Source organism: Manacus candei, unplaced genomic scaffold (assembly GCF_025592945.1).
Source record: "Manacus candei isolate 608988 ecotype Guabito, Panama unplaced genomic scaffold, ASM2559294v1 h1tg000010l, whole genome shotgun sequence".
Taxonomy (NCBI): domain Eukaryota; kingdom Metazoa; phylum Chordata; class Aves; order Passeriformes; family Pipridae; genus Manacus; species Manacus candei.
Genome location: NW_026138058.1, coordinates 4,793,748 through 4,814,191, shown reverse-complemented (window position 1 = coordinate 4,814,191; position 20,444 = coordinate 4,793,748). Strand labels below are relative to the sequence as shown.

Genomic DNA, 20,444 nt, shown 5'->3' with positions numbered 1-20,444 from the left:
CGCTGGATTAAGTTTCTGGTTTTACCACATCCTATATGTATGACCCGGGGCAAGCTATACTGCCTCTTTGTGCTGCAATTTCTCATCTTGAAGGTGGGGATAATAATACATCACAGGATTCTTGTGAAGTAAAGTCCATTAACAGTAATGAAAATCTTCAGCAGAGTGGAAATAACCGTTGCAGCTGTTCTTTGCAGGTATGAATAAGGTGAAGTGCCAGGTCCTCCACTTGGATTGCAGCAATCCCAAGCGGTGCAACAGGCTTGGAGAGGAGTGGCTTGAGAGCTGTTCTCAAGCAGGGACTTGAGGAAGGGACTTGGGGGTGCTGCTTGACAGCTGGCTCCATATCAGCCAGCAGCGTGCCCAGGTGGCCAAGAAGGCCAATGGCATCTTGGCCTGTAGCAAAAATAGCTGTAGCCAGAAGGACCAGGGCAGCGACCATCCCCCTGTACTTGGCATTGTTGAGGACACACCCCAAGTACTGCATTCATTTCTGGGCCTCTCACTTTAAAAAGGACAATGAGGTGCTAAGACTTGTCTAGCAAAGGGCAACAAGGCTTGATAAGAGTCTGGAAACCACCTCTTAAGAAGAGCTGACAGAGTTAAGGTTTGTTTAGTCTCAGGAAGAGGAGGCTCAGGGACACTTGACTGCCCTACAACTACCTGAAAGGAGGCAGTGAGATGGGGGCCAATCTCTTCTACCTTGCCTGCAGTGAGAGGACTAGAGGAAATGTCCTTAAGCTGAGACAGGGGAAATTCACATTAAATATTAGAAAATTTTTTTCACTGTTAGGGTGGTCAGGAATTGGGATAGGTTGCCCAAGAAGGTTATGGAGTCATCACCCTTGGATGTGTTTAAGAGGCATTTGGGTCTGGTGCTGCATGATATGATTTAGTGGCAAAAGTGGTCGTGCTGAGTCGATGGTTGGACTGGATGATCTTAAAGGTCTCTTTCAACCTCGTTGATTCTGTGATCTAAATAAGGGTGTTCATCATTTAAACATATGGAACAGAAACACCACTGGCAGGGCACTGACCTGAAACTAATTTTTTAGTCTCTGCAAGGTGAGATCAGTGGCAGGGCATGCCTGATGCAGACGCTCCTCACACCGTGTCCTTCTGAAGGCAAATTAGACATAAGCACATCTGGTACCTCAGCAGACACAAAGCCCTCTTATAAAAATGCCCAAGATAGTAAAAAAATAGTCTGGAAAAATAATAAAAACCAAACGTTGTCAGTCAAGAAGCCTATATTGCTAGTTAAGTGTAAATGTCAGTGACGCATACAGGCTGAAAAAAGAGATCAAAATGTTTTTAATTATCTTTTATATGCATGATATCCTTTTCACGCTATTTTATACAAGTTTGTGGATTTAGGTATAGACCAGGAAATTTTCCACTCCACAGCTGGTATCTCCAGTTGCTTTCCCTGTGATATCCAAATTCAGGTTACTGGCAACTCGTTAGCACTGCCACATTTTCCATTCTAACTCATGCCACTGAACCACAGATGATGTGCAAAACTGGGACAAGTAGTGCACAGGTGAGATGGCAACCTGTCTCTGTGTGGAGAGCCACATCTTGACCGGGTCACTGGGTAGAGCTGTACTTCTCTACCCAACAAGGAATATCCGATCTTGTGCATTCATCATATTTCATATTTGGGTAATGGTTGCCAGCTTTAGCATTTTCGCCCTCCTTTCTATTTTTAAAAGACAATACATGAGTTAGTGGAATAGAGTGGTGACAGCTCTCTTCAAGAGTCGCAGTGGCACCTATTTTGAACCAGTAAACCAGTCACAGGTGTGGAGCACCCACGATGAGCCATCACCTCTCTGTCACCGACTGAAGCGACTGCCGGGGGGGGGATGGACACGGGGAAATTTCACTGACGGTCAGAGCGCGTTTGCTGCTGTCAACAGAGGGAGGTCAGAAGCCAGAGACCCGGAGGTCCGGCCACAGCCACACCAGCTTTCGTGACCTGGTACCCGCTGCTCCTGTCCGCCCCGGCAGCGCCGGCACAGCGCGGACGGCCGGCGGGATCGGGGCGGGCGGTGGTTCGAGGGCGCGGCGGCGGCGGGGGAGGAGCGGGGCGGGCGGCACGGCGATAGCGCTGACGGGCAGCGGCAGCCGCTCTTTGTCCCCTCCCCTCCCCGGCGCGCCCGGCCCAGCCCAGCCCAGCCGGCAGCGCGGAGCGGAGCGGGCCGGGCTGGGGATTCCCTCCCCGCGCCGCCGAGGTCGCCATCTTCGCCCCCGAGCTCGCCTCGGACGCCGCCGGCCAGGCCCCCCGGGAGCCACCGGGAGCCTGCGCCGCGCCCGCCCGCTGCATGTGACCGCCGGGCGGCAGCGGCCTCCTCTCCTCCTCCGCCGATCTCGGCTGCGTCCTCCTCCGCCCCCGGCGCGGCGGGGAGGGGGCGCGGGCGCCCGGCAGCGGGACACGGCGGTGCCGGGGCGCGGCGGGCAGACAAAGGAGCGGGCGCCGCCGTGGGCAGCGGTGAGTGGCGGGGCAGGGCGCGGGGACCCCGCGCTCGCCGCCCTTCCCTGTACCTGCCGGCGGGCTGGGCTGCGCCCCGCCGCTCCCTTCCCCCGGGGGCCGAGCGGAGGGATGGGGAGGGGGGGATGCGCTGCCGCCGCCGCCGCCGCCTGGGACAGCCCGGTGTTTCCCGGAGCGCCGACCCCGCGGCCGGAAAGCGGCGAGTGCGGGCCGAGCGGGGTGCCCGGGGGCGGCGGGGGCCGGTGCTGGGCGGGGCGTTGCGGGGGAGGCTCCGGCCGCGCTGCTCGGGCAGTGCCGCGGGCGCGGCGGGGGATGCTCGGCGGTCATCGCTCCCGGCGCTCGGGCAAAGAGAGGAGCGAGCGGCAGCGCATTTTCTGGTGGGCGATTAAAAAAAAAAAAAAGAGAGAGAGAGATGAAGAGGGGTTGTTTTTTCGTGATTTGTGTGTGTGTGTGTGTGTGTGTGTGCTCGGTTTTGGTTTTTTTTTGGGGGGGGGGATGAGGGGCTTGTTTGTTTGTTTGTTTGTTTGCTTTTTTAATGGTCGTGTTTCCCCGCTCCCTCGTCGGAGTGTGCGGCGGTAGGGCAGGTGCTGCTGGGGTGCTGCTGTGGGCAGGTGGACGAGCGGCGGGGCAGCGCGGCCTGGGCTGGGGCCGTGCCGGGGCCGGGCTCGGGCCGTGCCCGGCGCAGGGCGTGGTGCCGTGGCGGGGATGCCGCGGCGCCTCCTCCCCTCCCTCTCGCACCCCCGTCCCCGAGCCCCGCGGCGCTGCCCGAGCGCTCCCCGGGAGGGGAAGGAGGAGCGCTGGGACACAACAGCTATGCATTTCGTGCGCGCCCGGAGAGGTGAATTAGGATTTAACGCGGTGACTTGTCTTCTGGGTGTAAGCGTGCGGTTTTGAGGCAGTTGCTCCGTGTATGTGGCCGTGTGCTCTTACCCGAATTATAACTCTTTCTCTCCTAGGCCACGAGAACGTGAGGCTCTGTGACTTTGAACTCTGAAGCTGGATATGCATTAAACTGTAAGTCTTCTGGTTTTGTTCCTGAACTTGAATTCATGAATGAAAGGAGTAATGATTTCACGTTTGTGAGACAAAAACTGGAGAAGTAATTTAAGTGAAACCCTAAACAGGCTTTTCCCATGCCCATTACAAGTATAAGTCCCTCCTGGACTGTGATAATTGGTCAAAAATAGAAAAGTAAAGAAAATCTATAAAACCTGGGGAAGAGGTTGCCTTAAGCTTGAGTTGTCTTAAGCTCTTTCATTAGGTATTGTTTTGGTGATTGATCTTATTTAATCCTCAAGGGCTGACAGTCACCTTTTAAGGAAACACCTGTAAGCGTAATACTAGTACGTTTCCCTATATTTGACTGAAGTAATTGAGGTTGGATACTACTTTTTCCTCACTCATAAGCAATATTTAGTCAATTATTTTGTTTAGGTAATAGTAGCTCATTGAAGGTACAGATACATTTCTGAGAGTTGTTTTTTATGATTTTGAAACATAGATAGGTTTTTGAAAGATGTAATAAAATACTAGATTTCTACTATAATAATGCATTATCTTTTGACTTAAAGGCTGTTTTGCTGAAAAAATAATTGTTGATTTATTTATGCTGTCGTATAACCAGATGAAATAAATTTGTTGTAAATTTGCTGGTAATTCTGACCTTACAAGGGTGTTAGAAGTTCCACGGTGGCTTGACATGCAGTCTGTGGGAAACCATGTGGGCATGTTGGCTGGTCAGGATAGGGAAAAGACAGTTATAAGTGTTTTGAACGTCCTATCATAGTTTCTGCTGTCCAAAAATCAAACTGAGTTGATTTAGAAACGGGAAAGGGAGATGAGAAATTGAGTGTCTTTCTAAATATTTTGCCGTGCCTTTTTTTGCCTAAATATCAGAGCTTTCATTGCAGTGATAAAACATTAACCCTAGAGTGGTGATCATGTGGTATGGAGGCATTGCAGTAAACAAGAAGTATTAAATGTCTCATTTCATATCTTTCCCCAACAAGAAGTGTAAATGACACTGTCCTGGGTTTCTGGGAGTAATGGTTTGTGGTGGTGAAATAACACTAATCAGGAGTTGTTGCTGTAGTTGATTGTCCACTGGGGAGGAGTCTGTGTAACACCTGTTAACTTGACCAAGATTTTTAGAGCAAGCTTCCACAAGCCCCTAAGATATTTGTGCCAGACCTTCTGACTCCCAGAGGTGGGATGTGAAGGAGTTTCTTTTTTTACCTCTTTAGTTTCTTCTTGCTAGAATTATAGTGCACTGTTAGAAAAATACTTTTTTTTCTGTAGAATTTTTTTCAAACTATCAGGAATATCACTGAGAAATTTGCTTTGCTTAATGTGATTTATAGACCAACCTTTAGGCATGAAGCATAACGTGAAATTAAATTAGTCAATAATGTAAAAAAAGCCCCTAGTGTTGAAGTACTCCTTGGAAATAACTCTCTTGCTGGTATTTTTTTTTTTTTGGGTGGTTGTTGTTACCTTCATTTTCAGTGAACTTAGCTTGATGTGGAGTGACAAATTAGGTGTAAACTTAGCATACCATATTGCTAAAAAAAATCTCATGCCAGTCTGTTTTGCAAACTCTGTCATGCTTCCTGTTAGCTCTGGGCAGAAACCCACACTATCACGGTCGTTTGGATAAAATTCAAATGTAACTAATTTTTACTATTTTTTTTGAGTGATACTTTGACTCTTCGAATTAGTTTTCAGTAACTCAGTTGCAGCTCTTGATTAGGCTTGACAGACTGAGCCCAGGTACTAAGTAGCAGTTTATCGTATAGTTAATTACTGCAACACATGTTTTTATAGATAGGGTTCTAGCTGATGTTACAGAGTGTTGCCTTGCGTAAACATAGGTCTGAATGGCCCCGTTATCTTTGGTCCCTGCCATACCTCTGGGTGTCTGTTTCCCGTTCTACTCCTCTGTGTGCATAGATAGAGAAAATGGATGAAGACTAGTGTGGCCCTTCCTAGGGCCTTGTTGTACCTCTCTGTGTCACATTCATCAAAGCATGTTTGCTGGTAACTGCCCTATGTGTTTAACATCAGTCTTCTTGTGTCTCCTAGTTTTGATACTGACCTTTAAAGGGGATAAAGAGTTTGAAAAGAACTTAAGGTGTTGTGAAAGTGTTAGCCGCTGTTTTGATGCTTCAAAAGTGAGAGAAATGCTTTCTTGTATATGTCGAAGGGCTGTAGAGAAATGGCTGCTGTTTACCCCACAAACATGGCTGAAACATATAAATGCCTTCCAACGCAATTTTACCAGTTCTTAAAGTATATTTAACAGGGTTAACATGAAGGAGTTTTTTTTTTAATATCGTAGCTGTCTTGCTGTGTTACTTTTGCATTAAAAAGTACTGAAGCAAAGTGTACACAACGACTGCACAAATAAATGAATTTTTTTTTTTTTTAAAGAACAGATTTTTGAATAAACTAGACGGAGATTCATTAGAAAAGCATGGACATGGTGTTCCTTCCTGTAGCCAAGCCTGGGAGGAAAATAAAGGGGAGAGGAGGAGGAGGAGAAATGCTGCTCTGAAAGATGCTGATCCTGAGAGAGGTGGATTGGATTTCTTTTTCTTTAAAAAACTTCAGTAGATCTGAAGAGAGGCTTGTGATTATTCACAGTCACTTGAAGGTTTCATGTAATTTTGGTGAAACAAGTCTGTCTTACATGATTGGTATCTCTTGTTTTATTGTGTGACTAGCAATGGTGTTAAGAAATAATGACAAATTCAAGGAAGGAGCAACCTGAAGCAAATGGAAGTGGGTAGGAGAGCAATCAAACAGCTACCCTGAACATGTTGAAGTGAGGGCTTCACATAAAGGGCAGATTGAAGAGGAAGTTCAGCAGCAAGAAAGCTGGCTGTTAGTAACTAACTGAATGTAGGAAAGTTAGGCTGGTGAGTGTCCTACAAGAGAGTCTGTGCTCAATGAGTTACACAGATGGGTAACTGTGCCTGAGCACTCCTTTGGTCTCTTTCAAGTTCAGTGTTTTCTGGGTGATTGTAAGTGGATGTGTGAGAGGAAACTCCCAGTCCAAGGGTAACTATTGTTCTAAGAGGATCAGTGGTTTCTGTTGACCACCTAAACATCCAAGAGGAAGAGGAGCTCTCTTGCTCATATACAAGGCACAGTTAAGGGAGTGCAGACCTACTTCAAAGCAGTCTTACATATTCCTTGTCAGTGTCCCATTAACAGAAGGGCTTGGAAAGGAGGTGTAAGGGGGAAGATGTGAGGTGTCAGTGTGATCATCAGCAGGTTTTGCAGGCTTCTTCTGGAAACATGACTGAATTGTATTGACTTTCTCTTCTGGTTTAGTTAGCTTTTTGTCCAGGCAAATTGGCAGTATTTCTTGTGAGATGTCAGAGGGAGAACTCATACCTTCTCTCTGCATCTGCAGTAGGTGCAGGAGTGGTGCATGAAAGAAAGCAAGCTGCTTACAACTGCACTGCCTGAAGAGCTAGGAGCTGCTGTTCAGCTTGCTTCAAAGTTATGGCTAAGCCATATTCAACAAACTACTGAAACGGGTCTCTGTGGGTTGTGTTCAGTGGATGGCTTACTTATCTGGCTGGTGTTGAAAGTAGGGATCACTTTATAGGCCAGCATCTAGTAATGTCAAGGTTCTGTTGGGTTGCAGTTGCCTGAGCACCTGATCTGATACTGTGGTAATTAGAAAACTGTGAACTCAGTCTTTCACTGAACAGAATTTGAATCCTTTCCCCACCATCTGTAAATTGTAACAGAAGTGTCATGGCCCAGGATGAGGTTTGTCTGCACTATATAAACCAATGCCTCTGTGCTGGGGGAGAGGTGCTGGAAAAGAAATTGCAATTCATCTTCATAGTAAAGGAGGAAGTTTGAGCTAAACAATAAGGGGCTTGTAGGGCTGGGAGAATATCACACGTGGTGATGACCACTGCGATCCAACAATTTTTGACAGCTTAACAGTTACAGTACTTAGAGTTGCACTTTAGGCAAGCAGGGGTAAAATACTGTAAGTATCTCTGGCCATTAAAGCTAAAACAGAGAACAGTTTGTTTTATCAATGTATAAACAGTACAAGGACAAAACAGTGCATGAACCAAGTAGCTGATTACAGACTATTGTTTCCTGGATGTTTTGGTATCTTATGCTTTTTTACAAATTGCTGTACAGCTCAACCTGTTTTTTTTCTCACTGTACGTGCCTTGAACTTTATCAGTTGCTACACAGAGTTCAGAAATGTTTCCTTAAGAAAACTTTCTTTCCATGAAATAGAAAGTGTTTTGTCATCAAAACCTTCGCAGTCAAAATCCCAATTGTCCTCACAGAAAAAATAAGTGTGTCTGCCTTTTCAATGAGGTTTGTAATTTTTTACTTTAATTTAGTGCCTTTTCTATCCCAAAGTACTGGCCTATCATGTATGGGCTTGCTATACCCTTCCTTTTTGGAAGGGGACTTTCTATCATCTTTCTTGTACTCACCCACTGAATTTGGAGGCCAACTGTTTAAGTCTTGTGTAAAAATAGGACTCCTCTAAATTGCATCTGGCTTCCTTGTCAAAACCGTTATATTACTAAATACTGAAATATTATATGCAGAAAGTGCCTTGTTACATTTATTGGTTGCTTTTATCTTACAGCTCGTTTTCACTAATTCTTGTGCTGACTCTTTTAATTGGCCCCACGTGATGCAGCTATTAGCATCGAACACCAGTTACCAAAGGAATTCCACCTACTCCTTTAAAGCTTCCCGAGAACTATTTCTCACTTGAGCTCAACTACCTATTTTCCCTTTTAACTCTTCAAGTCAACGGTATCGTGCCCTGACTTTTTGAACTAAAGTTCTTTTCTAATAAACTGAGTTTTATAAGGTTTGTTCTGCCTTGATATAATTAAAAAAATTGAAATTGATGTAAGAAGATTGTTTTAAGTTAAGAGTAATTCTGTTTATTTGAACTGTGTAAACAGATTTTTGAGATAGAATAGAAGCTGTTTCCTCCAGCCAAAAATATGTGTAAGTGTTTCAGAAGCAGGAGTTTACCCATTCTATTTGGTGTTGATATATCCAAGAAGTCAATGTACAATGGACTGGAAGAAAAGTTTAAAAATATGTGTTTTAAGTAACCTTAAAAGGTGACAGGGAATGGTCACTCCATACATTTTGTTAATGTATTTACTGTTTAGTTGGGGAACAAAGAATCAACAGTTGTCACCTTTGCTCCCAGTCCTTTGCCCTCTATGTTGTCAGGATATGTACATATTCACAGTAAGATGATCCTTATTTCTTAAGATTTTTTTAATTATTATTATGTATTTCAGTTGAAAACTGTGATAAATTAAAGGAAACTGCAGCAAGGGCAATCCCATTTGGGAGAAACAATAGGCACAGATCTGTTATAGTCCAAAGTCCAAGTGTGCCTTTTAGTTAAATAGTACATAGTATATACATGAAGAATTCCTTTGAAAAAAATACATTGTTCTGAAAGTGACACTTCTATAGAGAGCTGCTCAAATATTGACTGAGATAATGAATGATTCTAGATTATGCTTTTTATACTGTATATGTGCTATTTCTTTTTTCAAAATATTAAACTTCATTCCCTATCTTTCAAGCACAGAAAGCATGATGTGAAAGCTTTGTTGCTTTATTTCTCCTGGTTGAGGTCATCCTAAGATGTTTTTGTCAGTGTTCTTCTGCACAGACAACTTTATCAAAACTGTTTGTGACTCGCTGTCTCTTTAATTGTAACTTAATTTGTGTTTGCATCTATTCAAAGATGCTGAGGGCATTTGAAATGCCATACTGTTCCAAAATCCCGGGCAGCAAATTTTGCACATCACCATGGTAATGTGTGTGTGCACATGTGGGAGGAAGGCTAAAGTTGGAATCTGCATTTAACAGAATCTGTTAATATTACATATGCTCAGTGGCACTAGCACTACTTGTTCTTTGACGTAGATATGTTCTTTGCTTAATTAAAAACAAAGTAATATAATGGGCTTAAAACTCCCCATCGTCCGTTTTTTAACTGTTGGGTTTTTTTTCTTTTTTTGCGATTCTGAAACAAATCCACTGAAATAATCAGATATGTGGGTAATTATTGAATCGTCTCTCTGTTCAGAAAATGGCACATGATAATCTTGAAATATAGCAAAGAAATTTCAAAAGTTCTTTGTTCCCTCTCTGAGAACTTATGGACAGGCTTAAGTCACTGTTTTCCAACTAGAGCTACCTAGCAAGGACACTTACTACTGATAGCACGTCCTTGTGATTTCTGCCAACTTACTGTGAATGTTTAAGGTTCTCGATTTTTGGGTAAGCCTGTCTGGATGCTTTTGTACATGCAGTTGTTGCCTCAGTCACAGAATTAGTTCTGAAGTGTCATCAATACTAGTTTGTTTTTTTTTTTTCAAAGAGGAACTGTTTTGTGTTCTGCAGTGCTGAAACTGGTTCTTAATTGCCCTTATTCAGTCAGCACTGATGACAGATAAACTTAAAAATGCCTATGAATTTATAGGAAGAGTGGATAGGAGTGAAGTTAAATCTGACTTTTGTCTCTTTACTACTGTAGTCTAAGTAAACTGGAGATATTAATATATTGGAGGCCTGGATGAAGAGTGATTTGTTTTTTCCATTACTGTATTGATTGTCTGAAACCCCCAAGTAGGAGAGCTATGAAGGTGGTGAAGGGTGTAGAGTGGAAGCTGTATGAGGAGCAGCTGAGACTTGGTTTGTTCAGCCCAGAGAAGAGGTGACTGAGGAGAGACCTCATTGCAGTTACAACTTCCTTGTGAGGAGAAGAGGAGGGGCAGGCACTGATCTCTGCTCTGTGCTGACCAGTGACAGGACTGAAGGGAATGCCCTGAAGTTGTGTCAGGGGAGGTTTAGGCTGGATATTAGAAAAAGGTTCTTCCCCCAGAGGGTGGTTGGGCACTGAGCAGGTTCCCCAGAGCAGTAGTCACAGCATGAAACCTGACAGAGTTCAAGAAATATTTGGATGATACTCTCAGGCACATGGTGTGATTGTGGGGTTGTCTGGTGCAGGGCTGAGGGTTGGACTGTGATGTTCCTGGGGGTCCCTTCCAACTCAGGATGTTTTGTGAATCTATGAAATTTTGATGAGTTGCAGTAACTTACTAGTTTAAAAACACTGACCCCCTGGCATTGAGAATTACAGAGGCACTGATATGGGTTCAAAATGTCAAGTCATGACTTTTGTGTTAGGTGGCCTGAGGGGGTGGGCTTCTTCACGCTGTCACTGCGTAGGTAAACCTAAAACAAAACCACCAAGAAGGATGTGGAGTTAAAATGCTCTTGCTGCATAGGAGTTCAGATGACTCAGAGGAGGCTCATGAGAGCTGCCTGTACCACCAGCAGAACAGAGTCATTAGCCTGGCGTGACATGAACTGTCAGACTGTCCTGAACTTACACGGTCGTCTGTAGATCTGAGCCATCTGTGTGTGCACTCACAATACTTGGAGTATTTTGTTTTTAAAATGCTATTCGCTTGTTGTACACAATCTGTCACAGTAATAACGCTTATTACCGTGGTGTTCTTCCTTCAAAATGCCAGGCCTCCTTTCGAGAGCGCCAGTGTGGGAAGTGATGACTTTGACAGTCTTTGCCTTAAGAAAACAACTTGTGTTTTTTCAAGGTTGTTTTTGTGAAGGCTGAACACTGTAGGCAGGGGAGTCATTTGTATATCTAGTGACTTGCTTGTGGAGGAGAGAGACGTTTAACGTCCGCTGACAGACTGTCGCTCTTCCCAGTTCTTTAAAAGACAAAACTTGAGGGTCAGTAGGACTTCAAACAGTGGGTTGGGTGGGATTTTTTTTTGTTCCATTGGTTCCCTCGGACTTCTATTTCTGTTGTGTGCAGCATTCGTAGTAGCATACAGGTTGATTGCCACCTGGGTGACATAAAACAGACAGTTAAGGGATTATTCACACTAGAATCTGAAGGAAAATTTAAGTAAATTACATCCTTTACCTGATACATCAGTGAACCTGCCATGGCAGGTTATCAAAGTCTGTATTGGCAGCTGTGAAAACACAGTAACTGCTTCTGAAAAATATGCTAAATGCACCTTCCTCCCACCAAAACTCCCGATAGTCTTAGACTCCTTCAACTGTTTCCTTACAAAAAAAAAATGAAAGCCTTTATGGTAATAATCTGAGAAAGAAGCATTAGGGCACAGATACTTTTCCCTTCATTTTAGAAAGGCTTAGCCTTTCAAACACTGTCATACATACTGAGTGTCTCCATACTGAAAATTTAGTTTGTCTAATTAGAGTGAAATATTAAAACATTTAACTCCTTATGTAGCTGAATTTCTGTGCTTCCAGCCTCTGACCAGGGGTATCTTTCAGTCTTCTCCTTAGTGTATTCGTGCAGCATTGTCCATTCATCTTCCAAGTAGACATGTGTGTCACTGATGAGCCAAGGAGTTTCACTGGAATAGAGAAGAAATAGGAAAGCCAGATACCAGCACAGATAAACATGACTTGGAGGTCAGTCGTCTAGGTGTCTGACGCCTACTGGTTTCCAAAAGAATTATTTTATTTTTTTCACTTTTTTTGTCCTCAGGGAGATTTCTGGATGCCAGCTGAAGTAAATGTGAACATTATAAAGGATTGATATGTCTTAGTCTTGCTTTCTTCTAAGGATCTCTTGAAAAAAATGTTTGAGGTGGGAAAAAGTTGTTCAGAGATAAGTGGAAGCAGGCTGCCCTCCCAAGTCCTCTCCTAGGCTAAGTTGGTGAATAGAGTTTCTTCCTCCTAAATACATATCTAACTGTAAATTCTGTCTCTAATTTGTTCTGTAAAGGACTCTAATTTTCAGATTTATATCCCTCTGATAGGAATAGGAGAAAGTAAAATGAACTTTTATGATTTTTTTTTTTGTTTCTCAACTTACCTTTAATGTTATGTGCCTTATGGCTCTTTTGGTGCCAAATATGCACAGCTCTGAACTCACTGACATTTCCTGACTCTGGTACACCAATTCATTTAATAGAGCCATAATGAATGTGAACAGTTATAAGCTTCATAATGAAATAATAAAATGTGCTTTACTGGCTGTCTCTGATTTTCTGTATGTATGTGACTTTGCCATTGGCTGGAATAGGAGGATGGTTGTAAATCTCTGTGTATATACTATTTATGTCTATGGGGGTGAGCATTACTTAGCAGGTGCAAGACTAGTCCTTGGTATTTTTTCCCTTTCTGTTTTTAATAGCTTGCAAAAGGATGAAAAGGTTAGATGTTACAATGAAGACTGTAAAACCCAATATTTAGATTGTCATTTTCTTTTGGATAAACCAGTGAAACTGCTAGAGTTCACTGCTTTTTTTTCTTTCAATGGAAAAGACTGAATGTTCGCAGGCTACTTAACTAGTTGTTCATGTACCTTAAACTTATGGTCTCTTTAGCTTAGAAAATAGTTTTTCTTATGACACAAATGTGTTTTTAAAGCTTACTCTACATGTGTAGTGTTTTCAAGTTCTGTATCAAATTTCAGCCTGTTTTGTGTAATTAGAAAACAACTTAGAAAATGTTGTGGGGCTACACTGATGATTTTCCTCTCTGAATCTGATACTTAGGAACAACAATATTAATTTTCTCAAGTCTGTTAATGTTTATGATGCTTCTGTAGTTGCCCCATTAAAATATACTTTTTTGGCATTTAGGTTCTCTAAAATAATGTGTGTCTCCTCAGTAGAAGCAGTGTAGATATGTTTCACCTTTCTAAGGTAACCTGTGTCTCATTTACCGTATTGATTTGTACCTTGTCATCTTCGTTTTCATACACAGGTTTAATAGTGAACTCCTCAAAAAAAAGTCTAATATGGCTTTTAAGCTGCGATGGACTAAGACAAATAAGAAGTCATCTGACCAGATAATATCAGGGTGACGATAAAATGACCTGCTAGTGTGGTGACGTTAGTGATTTCTTGTTACTGGTTAAATCAGTAATTTAATTATTGCTTAGAAACACAGGCTTGAAAACAGGGCTTCAGACAGGCATAAAGCTTCAAATTCTCATGCAAATGATAACACTTAGACAATTGCTAGTTCTAACTGACTTTTTTAATGAAAGAGTGATGTGGGCAGATCTGCAATAAGCTGTCCAGACTTAACAGAAAGTGGGCACGGCTTGATTAGTAGTGTGCCTTGGCAGTACCTGCAAACAGCCATTCTTTCCACTCTACTGTCATTTAATAGCCTTTCAAGCCAAAAGTCTACCATTTATAGAAATGGTTTTGTTCATTAAATTCTCCATTGGGATGTGGGCTTCATTCACGTGAGACTCCGAACAGCTGTGACATGATAACTTACAACCACTGGTCCACATCACCTCACTTGTGACAGACTTTTCAAAATGTTATGTACAAGGATGGCTTTCATTGTTCTGTCCTGCTGCTCTAACAGCATGGCCCTAGATTTCTAATGCTACAATTTAGGAAAGTCTATAAGTCTAATTTTCTTTAAGGAGAGGGGTGGAGGAAGACATTCATCTTAGAAGTTGTAAATACAGATACTCTTATTTTTACCCTTACCTCATTTGTTACATGTTGAAATTGTTTATACAGAATTGCAGTCTCTACATGTTCAGGATGTTACGTATGCTATCAGTGTGTTCTTGGTGCTAACATCTCATAATGCTGAATTGTCTCAATTTTCTCTTAGTGAAATTTACTAATATGGATCTTTCTCCACTTTGCTTTCAGTTGCATTGCATTTGAGTGAGGAGCTCTTTGCTTAACTGCAGTTAAACTGGTTGTTTCTCACAACTGTATATCAGATATTGTCTACAGAGTCTTGAACTGGAAGGTAGCTAATTTTCAATGACAATTCAGTTACAGAATTGACACCTGCTCTCAAGGTGCATGTTTGTGTTGCTGGCATTAAGGGGTTTGTTTGCTTTCATATTGAGGTTGTTAAGCAACCAGTGTGGTATCATGTGCTATAAGCTGGTTGCTAGGTTGTTTTGTCCAAGGAACAACTTATTATGGTATGGTTGTCTTACCAGAGGAGAGAAAAAAAAAAAGTCATCATATCTCTATTTACAGGTATTCTGAATATTTTACATAGTTTATATAGCTTATGTGGAGCCCAAGTACCATGCTGTTGAAGTGTTTTTCTTGTGTGCTCTGTTGCTTTGCTCCAACTAGATGTCCCATCTTTGGGATCTGTAGTTCTCCAGCCCTCATCCAGCAACTCTGCACCTTTTATGTAGTCTGCTAAGCTTATTGTTCTGTTAATTAAAGTTTGCTTTTGCCTCCACTTCATTACTCCGAGGTAACTAAGAATAAACCAAGAGTAAAAGCCTGTTGTCTCACTCCTTAGCCAAAGGAAGGAGACTGGAATCTCATACTTTCTGAGGAGTCTCCTTGTGTCACTGTCAGGACTGTGCAATAATCAAACATTATTTTCCTGAAGGCAGTTATAACCAATTCTTAATACTGTTTCTTTTAGTAATCCATCCATGTGACATATTTGTTTTTTGAACACCCAGATTTCTATCCTCATAAAAAAGGTTCTCAGAGCTCTTGACATGTAGTGCTGTGCAGACAAGTTTCCCCCTTTCCTCCCCAACATACTTCTTTTGTTTTAGCATTTTTCTGCATTTGTAGTCTATTTTACTTGCTCTCATCTGCCTTAGCTCTTTGTTTCTGGTCCATAATTTTTCTGACAATCTTTTCTGAAAACTATGTAGGTAAAGATAAAAACCCCTTAATTTTACTTTTTAAATCTGTCTTATGTCAGTCTGAGAGAAAATAGAAGACTCGGTTCCCTAGGCTGTGAACAAGGAAGGGCTGAAATATGACAAACAAGACCCCAGTAAATGTCAGCAAGCAAATGCCTTGCCATGTAGCGTGAAAATTAAAACATCAGGTATCTCAAGTGTAGCAGAGAGGTGGGGCTTTTTGTTTGTGGGTTTGTTTTGCTTCTTTTTAAAAATGAAGTCTACAGAAACACTGCCCTGCCTAACACAGGAAATGCATAAAATCTAATTTGCTGCTGCATTTGCCTTATTTTTGCGTGCACATTTGAAGTGTGAACTGGATTGTTTGGGGTTTTCAGCTTTCTGTGCAGCTTCTGTCTGTTTTGAAGCCCACTTCTGATATATGAATGGTGTCGTGACAGTTTGTCATTACAGGTGGATGCTCTCTAAACACAGGCTGTTTTCTGATTTATCGTGTTTGTGTTTTGGGGTTTTTTTTTTTTTTTTTTGGATACAGGTTTAACAGCAGTAAATAATCTGCTACCACTTCAAGTAGCAGTGATTCTTCTTGTCTCTCAGAGCCAGCTCTTATGAATGTGTTTCCTTTCTGTTATTGCCTGCAGTACTTGTAATCCATCCTTCCTTTAACTGAGAACTGCTGAACTTGGTAACAGATGTCGTGGATGATAACTCAATAACAAACTTGTTTGCTAAACCTCACACACATCATGAGATTTAACTGCCAACACATTTTTACTGGGACTTAGTACAAACTAGTTATTCCCTGAACTACCTGGTATTACCAGTAATCTGAAGTCTGATCATTAAGAAAGATTACCTAGCTAATCTTGCAATAACAACAACAAAAAATTGGAATATATGTCTGGTTCAGGGTCTTTCCACATGCTCCTGCCAATATTAAAGTCTGAACCTAGCAAAGAAAGCAGCCAGAGCTAAGTAGTTACTGCTTTTGTACCCTTGCTCCTACCTTGTATTACTGTCATATGTATGTATATATATATATAAATTATTTATGTCAGTGAAAGTTTCTTCCAACACTGCTGTGAACAAGGTAGCCTCTAATCCTTGAATTCATTCATATATGGAAGTAGCTCTGTCATTCTGACGTCTGTGGTGCTCTGCAAAAGAGAACTGTTGGAGAAACTTTTGACTCTTCCCCCTTGGTAGCTGTTTTCTTCCTGGAAACATGAACTTACATTGCTCTTCATTGTGAATAATTTGCATTAGGAGCTGTAATACATGGTCACTTACGTTGTTTTTTTCTCTTTTCCTTGCTCTCTAGTATTGGGGATCTCTTCACTGAATAACTTGCTGCTTAAAGAAAGGACTAGAGTAACTGAAGTTGGGAAAGTCAGGTAGGTAATACTGTCACTTTATATTTCACATTAAATATTGATGTAAACACAGATGACAGATCTACGAATATTCGCTGTGATACTAAAGCCATTAAAGCATGATATGGATTTTAAACTTAAGTAGATTGGACCTGGTTTCATGGCGCTTTTTGTGAATTCTGAGCAACATTTCAAGTGCTTGGTGAGAAGCCCCTGATAAGAAGTCCAGCAGACTTATGATAAGCAAATGTACTTTGTGTTCATAATAAAGACAGATTAATATTCATATCTAATTGACACTAATTTTGACAGGAGCTCCAGGTATAATTAATTTAACAAATTGTTTTTGTCAGCATTGTCTTATTGCCCCAACATACTCTGGTATTCATGGTATGTGCAGCCACATACACTCTATCTAATAATTTCCTTCCCCAATGTTCTTACCAAAGTAATTTCTCAATGGATTTGTTAATTACATCCATTTCTATACCTTTGTTTCAAGTAAGCTTCTAAATAGATCTCCGATATGTAACTCTTAGATAAGATGGCAAAATTCTTTTAGTGATCTTTGTGTAATACCTTTCATGGCTTCAGTAATTTGATTTGTGATGTCATATAATATGCTATTGTTTGTCCTGGTTTGCATTGATTTTAGGACCCATCCAGCTTATTTTCCTTCACTGCTTTCTAATTCCCATCAAGTATGCATGCTTTGGTGTGGTATTAAATAATCTGTATGAATGGTCAGTGTTTTTAATCAGTTGAATTTGGCTCCACCAAAATTCTGAGAGATCTGTTCCTATTTGACTTTAGTAAGTGATTATGATTGCAGTACATTTATGTGGGGGAAATGGCTGTGAATTACGTGAATACTGATGGAACAGTTAAACCCTGAAACTATTGCTGGTTTCTTATATGAGCTCAGTTCTGTATACCAACTTTAATATTAGAGGCTTGTGGATTCTGCTTTGATACTGTTTTCTTGTTTTTGTCTAAAAATCCCAAATGCACTGTGGAAAAGGATTCTGTAGGGTGCCAGTACTTTAGGAAATGTGCATAAAAATCTCTTACACATGCTGTTTCCTCAGAAGGAGGTGTAACTTTTGGAACACACTGCACAATTCTCCACATAGTGTTTTGCAGGCTTTGCTCTCAGCTTCATTTCTCAGGAGCTATGTAACAAGTATCTTTCTATTTTACCTTGCTCTTTGTGCTGCACTGTTCAGGCAGTACATAATTCTCTTTCCCTTCCCCCATGTTTCTTTGACAACTCTGAAGTGTTTTCAGTGCAGCTGAAGATACCAGACATGTTTGGGCTTATCCTTCATGTTGTGCACTTCCTTTCCATTATCACCTGGTCTTTTTAGTTCTGATTTCACAATGACAGCTAGAGAGGCTGGGGAAGAAAGAGTATGCATATGAATTTGCCCTGGAGAAGTATGCGGCAAGGAAGTGGTTGTATTACCAGCATGTGAAACTGAAGTGTTTCCCAAAGTGGGAGCAGGAGCTGCAGCCTCTGTCACTGGCCCTGCAGTTCCTCCTCTGGCTTGCTGCTGTGGCTCAGGAGCATCCCCAGATGTTTACATACCCACCCTGTGAAAAAATGTTCCGTTGCAGAATGAGGATGGGCTGTGCAGATGGGCAATCTCTGTCCTTGAGACTCTGTCAGGACAGGGGAGAGAGAAGAAGGAAATAGTAGCCTAATCATGTAATTTTTAAATAGTTAAATAATTTTAAAAACTACCAACCTTGTAAAAATCCACCACCAACCCTCCCCCCAGCCCCTTGCCCCCAGTAAAGGTGGATGGAAGGGGGAGAAGGGAAGGCAGGCAGTTGGGGTAGCACGTGTAGGGATGATAAGGGCAGGTACAAGATGGTGATGTCTCTTTGAAAAAGAAGACTTAGAGGAAAAGAGGAGCAATATTTAATACCAGAGGGGAGATGGGACTGTATTGCAAACAGCAGAAGGAGACCACAGGCGTGGATGAGGGCTGATGCAGGAAGACCAAGTGGGGAAGAGACAGGACTTCTGGAGCACTGGCTCAGTCAGTGGTGATCCCCACTGGAGTCGGAGCAGGCAGGAAGCAAAGAGAGCTCCACAGGGCAAAAATATGTGTATTTCATTCTTGTGCCAGAAACAAGTGAAGTGCACTGGGTGTTCCCAACCTGTCGGCTGCCCTTTCTGTACGTGCTCCAGGAGTGTCTGCAGGAAGCTTCAATCACAGGTCAGGAAGTACAGCCTTCCTGACTTGCCTTGCTGGCAGCTGTGAAGTTGGTGAGAGTAAAATCTCCATAAACATCTTACATTATGCCCTATTCCAGCCTAAAAAAAAAAAAAATAGTCCTTTTATCCTTAGCCTTAAGTCCTAATAAATTCTCTTCATTTATCTTAAGTTTTTGAGGTTCAAACCAATAGATTGTAAGACAGTGATGCAGGGCAGTGCTCTGCCACTATTTCCTGCTGCCTCTTTACCTAGAACTCTGAAACTTTTCCTTCCTCTGAGCCACTGCAATTGTGTGGTTGGATTTGCATCTTTGTTCACATGCCAATGTTTTTTGTCGCATGACTTTGACCACGTGCTTGGTGGATGTACTTCCAGTCATGTGAAGTAGAAGCATTAAGGCTTGTGGCTCTTCTTCATAGTTAGTATATTCCTCATCTGGTCTTGTGATACTCTGAAACATATACTTTCCAACTGCTTGGAGCAAACCTAGAGAAATATGGGAAAAAAAAAATATAAAAATAGTGTTTTCCTCAACTCTTCCTTTCTAGTATTGCTAATTCACTAAGGTTCTATAATAATGGGGTGGTGAAAAAGATGGAAAAAAATACCTTCTGGAGGTAGTGTCAAAACGGTAATGAATTTTAGATAAATGCTTTTACACCAGGAAATTACTTGAGTTTGTTGAGGAAGCCTTTGTTCCACTCGTGTCTGGCACTAAAAGCTTGTGCAACACTTCTGCAGTGCACTCCTGTAGCCAGAAGAACTACTTAAAATGTTAGTGGATTGTTTGTGGGTTCTGTGCACATCTTGATACCACCGCAGAAAAGACCCCATATCTTCAAAATCTGAATTATGTGTTTTCTCTTATTTTGCTTTTGTAGTATGTGGTTTTCAAATTCGGTTCATGGTCTGGCTTTTCTGAGCAAGATTTTAATGGATTTTAGTTTCTTGTGTAAGGAAATGTTTAGACTTCATCCACTATGCTATCATCAATTCTGTATGATTCCAATTTTCAGTTTAATAATTGATTCATAAATTTGGAGCCATGCCATAAAGAGAAATTTTATTTCATTTATATAATTGAAATTTAGCTCAGTGCTGTTCACTTTTAAGGGCAGAGGAATAAAACTCACATAAGGTGTTGGATTTCAACATTTTGTTTCATGAAGGGCCTTTGTTTTTCAGTTTAGCTTGACTTCTACGTTTAACTCCAGATTTCTGATCGTTGCATTAATTCTGTAGAATAACCCTGAAGTAATACCGGTGTAAAACTGTCCTTTTGTTGCTACATTGCAGATGCCCATTTGTGCAAACACTCACATTTCAGTACTGTTGTCTCTTGTACCATCTGTGTTTGTGTCTGACTGTCCTCCACTTCCTTCATCGTTTAACTTAGGTCAGAGCACTGGGATGCAGCTGGATTATGTGACTGATTCAGCTTCTCACATAGGTCTTCAAAACTGGTTTGTTTTTTTTTTTCCCCCCTGAAGTATCATATTTGCATTTTGAGGTAGAACACAGCTGATCCAATTGACCTACATTAGTGTAGAAGCCCCCAGTGCAATTTTTGCTCTCACTTTTTGCAGTGAGGTGGAACATGAAGCACAAATTCTATGAAGCTTTGTGCCGCTGGAAACCATAAA

At 41.8% G+C, this 20,444-nt stretch overlaps 1 protein-coding gene across 4 annotated transcripts in view; it reads left to right on the top strand.

The window, feature by feature from the left end:
• The first annotated feature begins 2,031 nt into the window (after positions 1-2,031).
• Positions 2,032-20,444, top strand: part of CDC42SE2 (CDC42 small effector 2) — an 81,978-nt gene continuing 63,565 nt past the window's right edge. The window contains exons 1-3 of one of the 4 annotated variants that reach the window (XM_051777449.1): positions 2,032-2,494; positions 3,451-3,508; positions 16,525-16,597. The gene's annotated coding sequence lies outside the window, so the exon portion shown is untranslated. Of the gene's footprint in view, positions 2,495-2,763; positions 2,872-3,450; positions 3,509-16,524; positions 16,598-20,444 lie in introns of those variants that run through there. The other 3 variants (XM_051777450.1, XM_051777451.1, XM_051777452.1) reach the window with 3 other exon arrangements.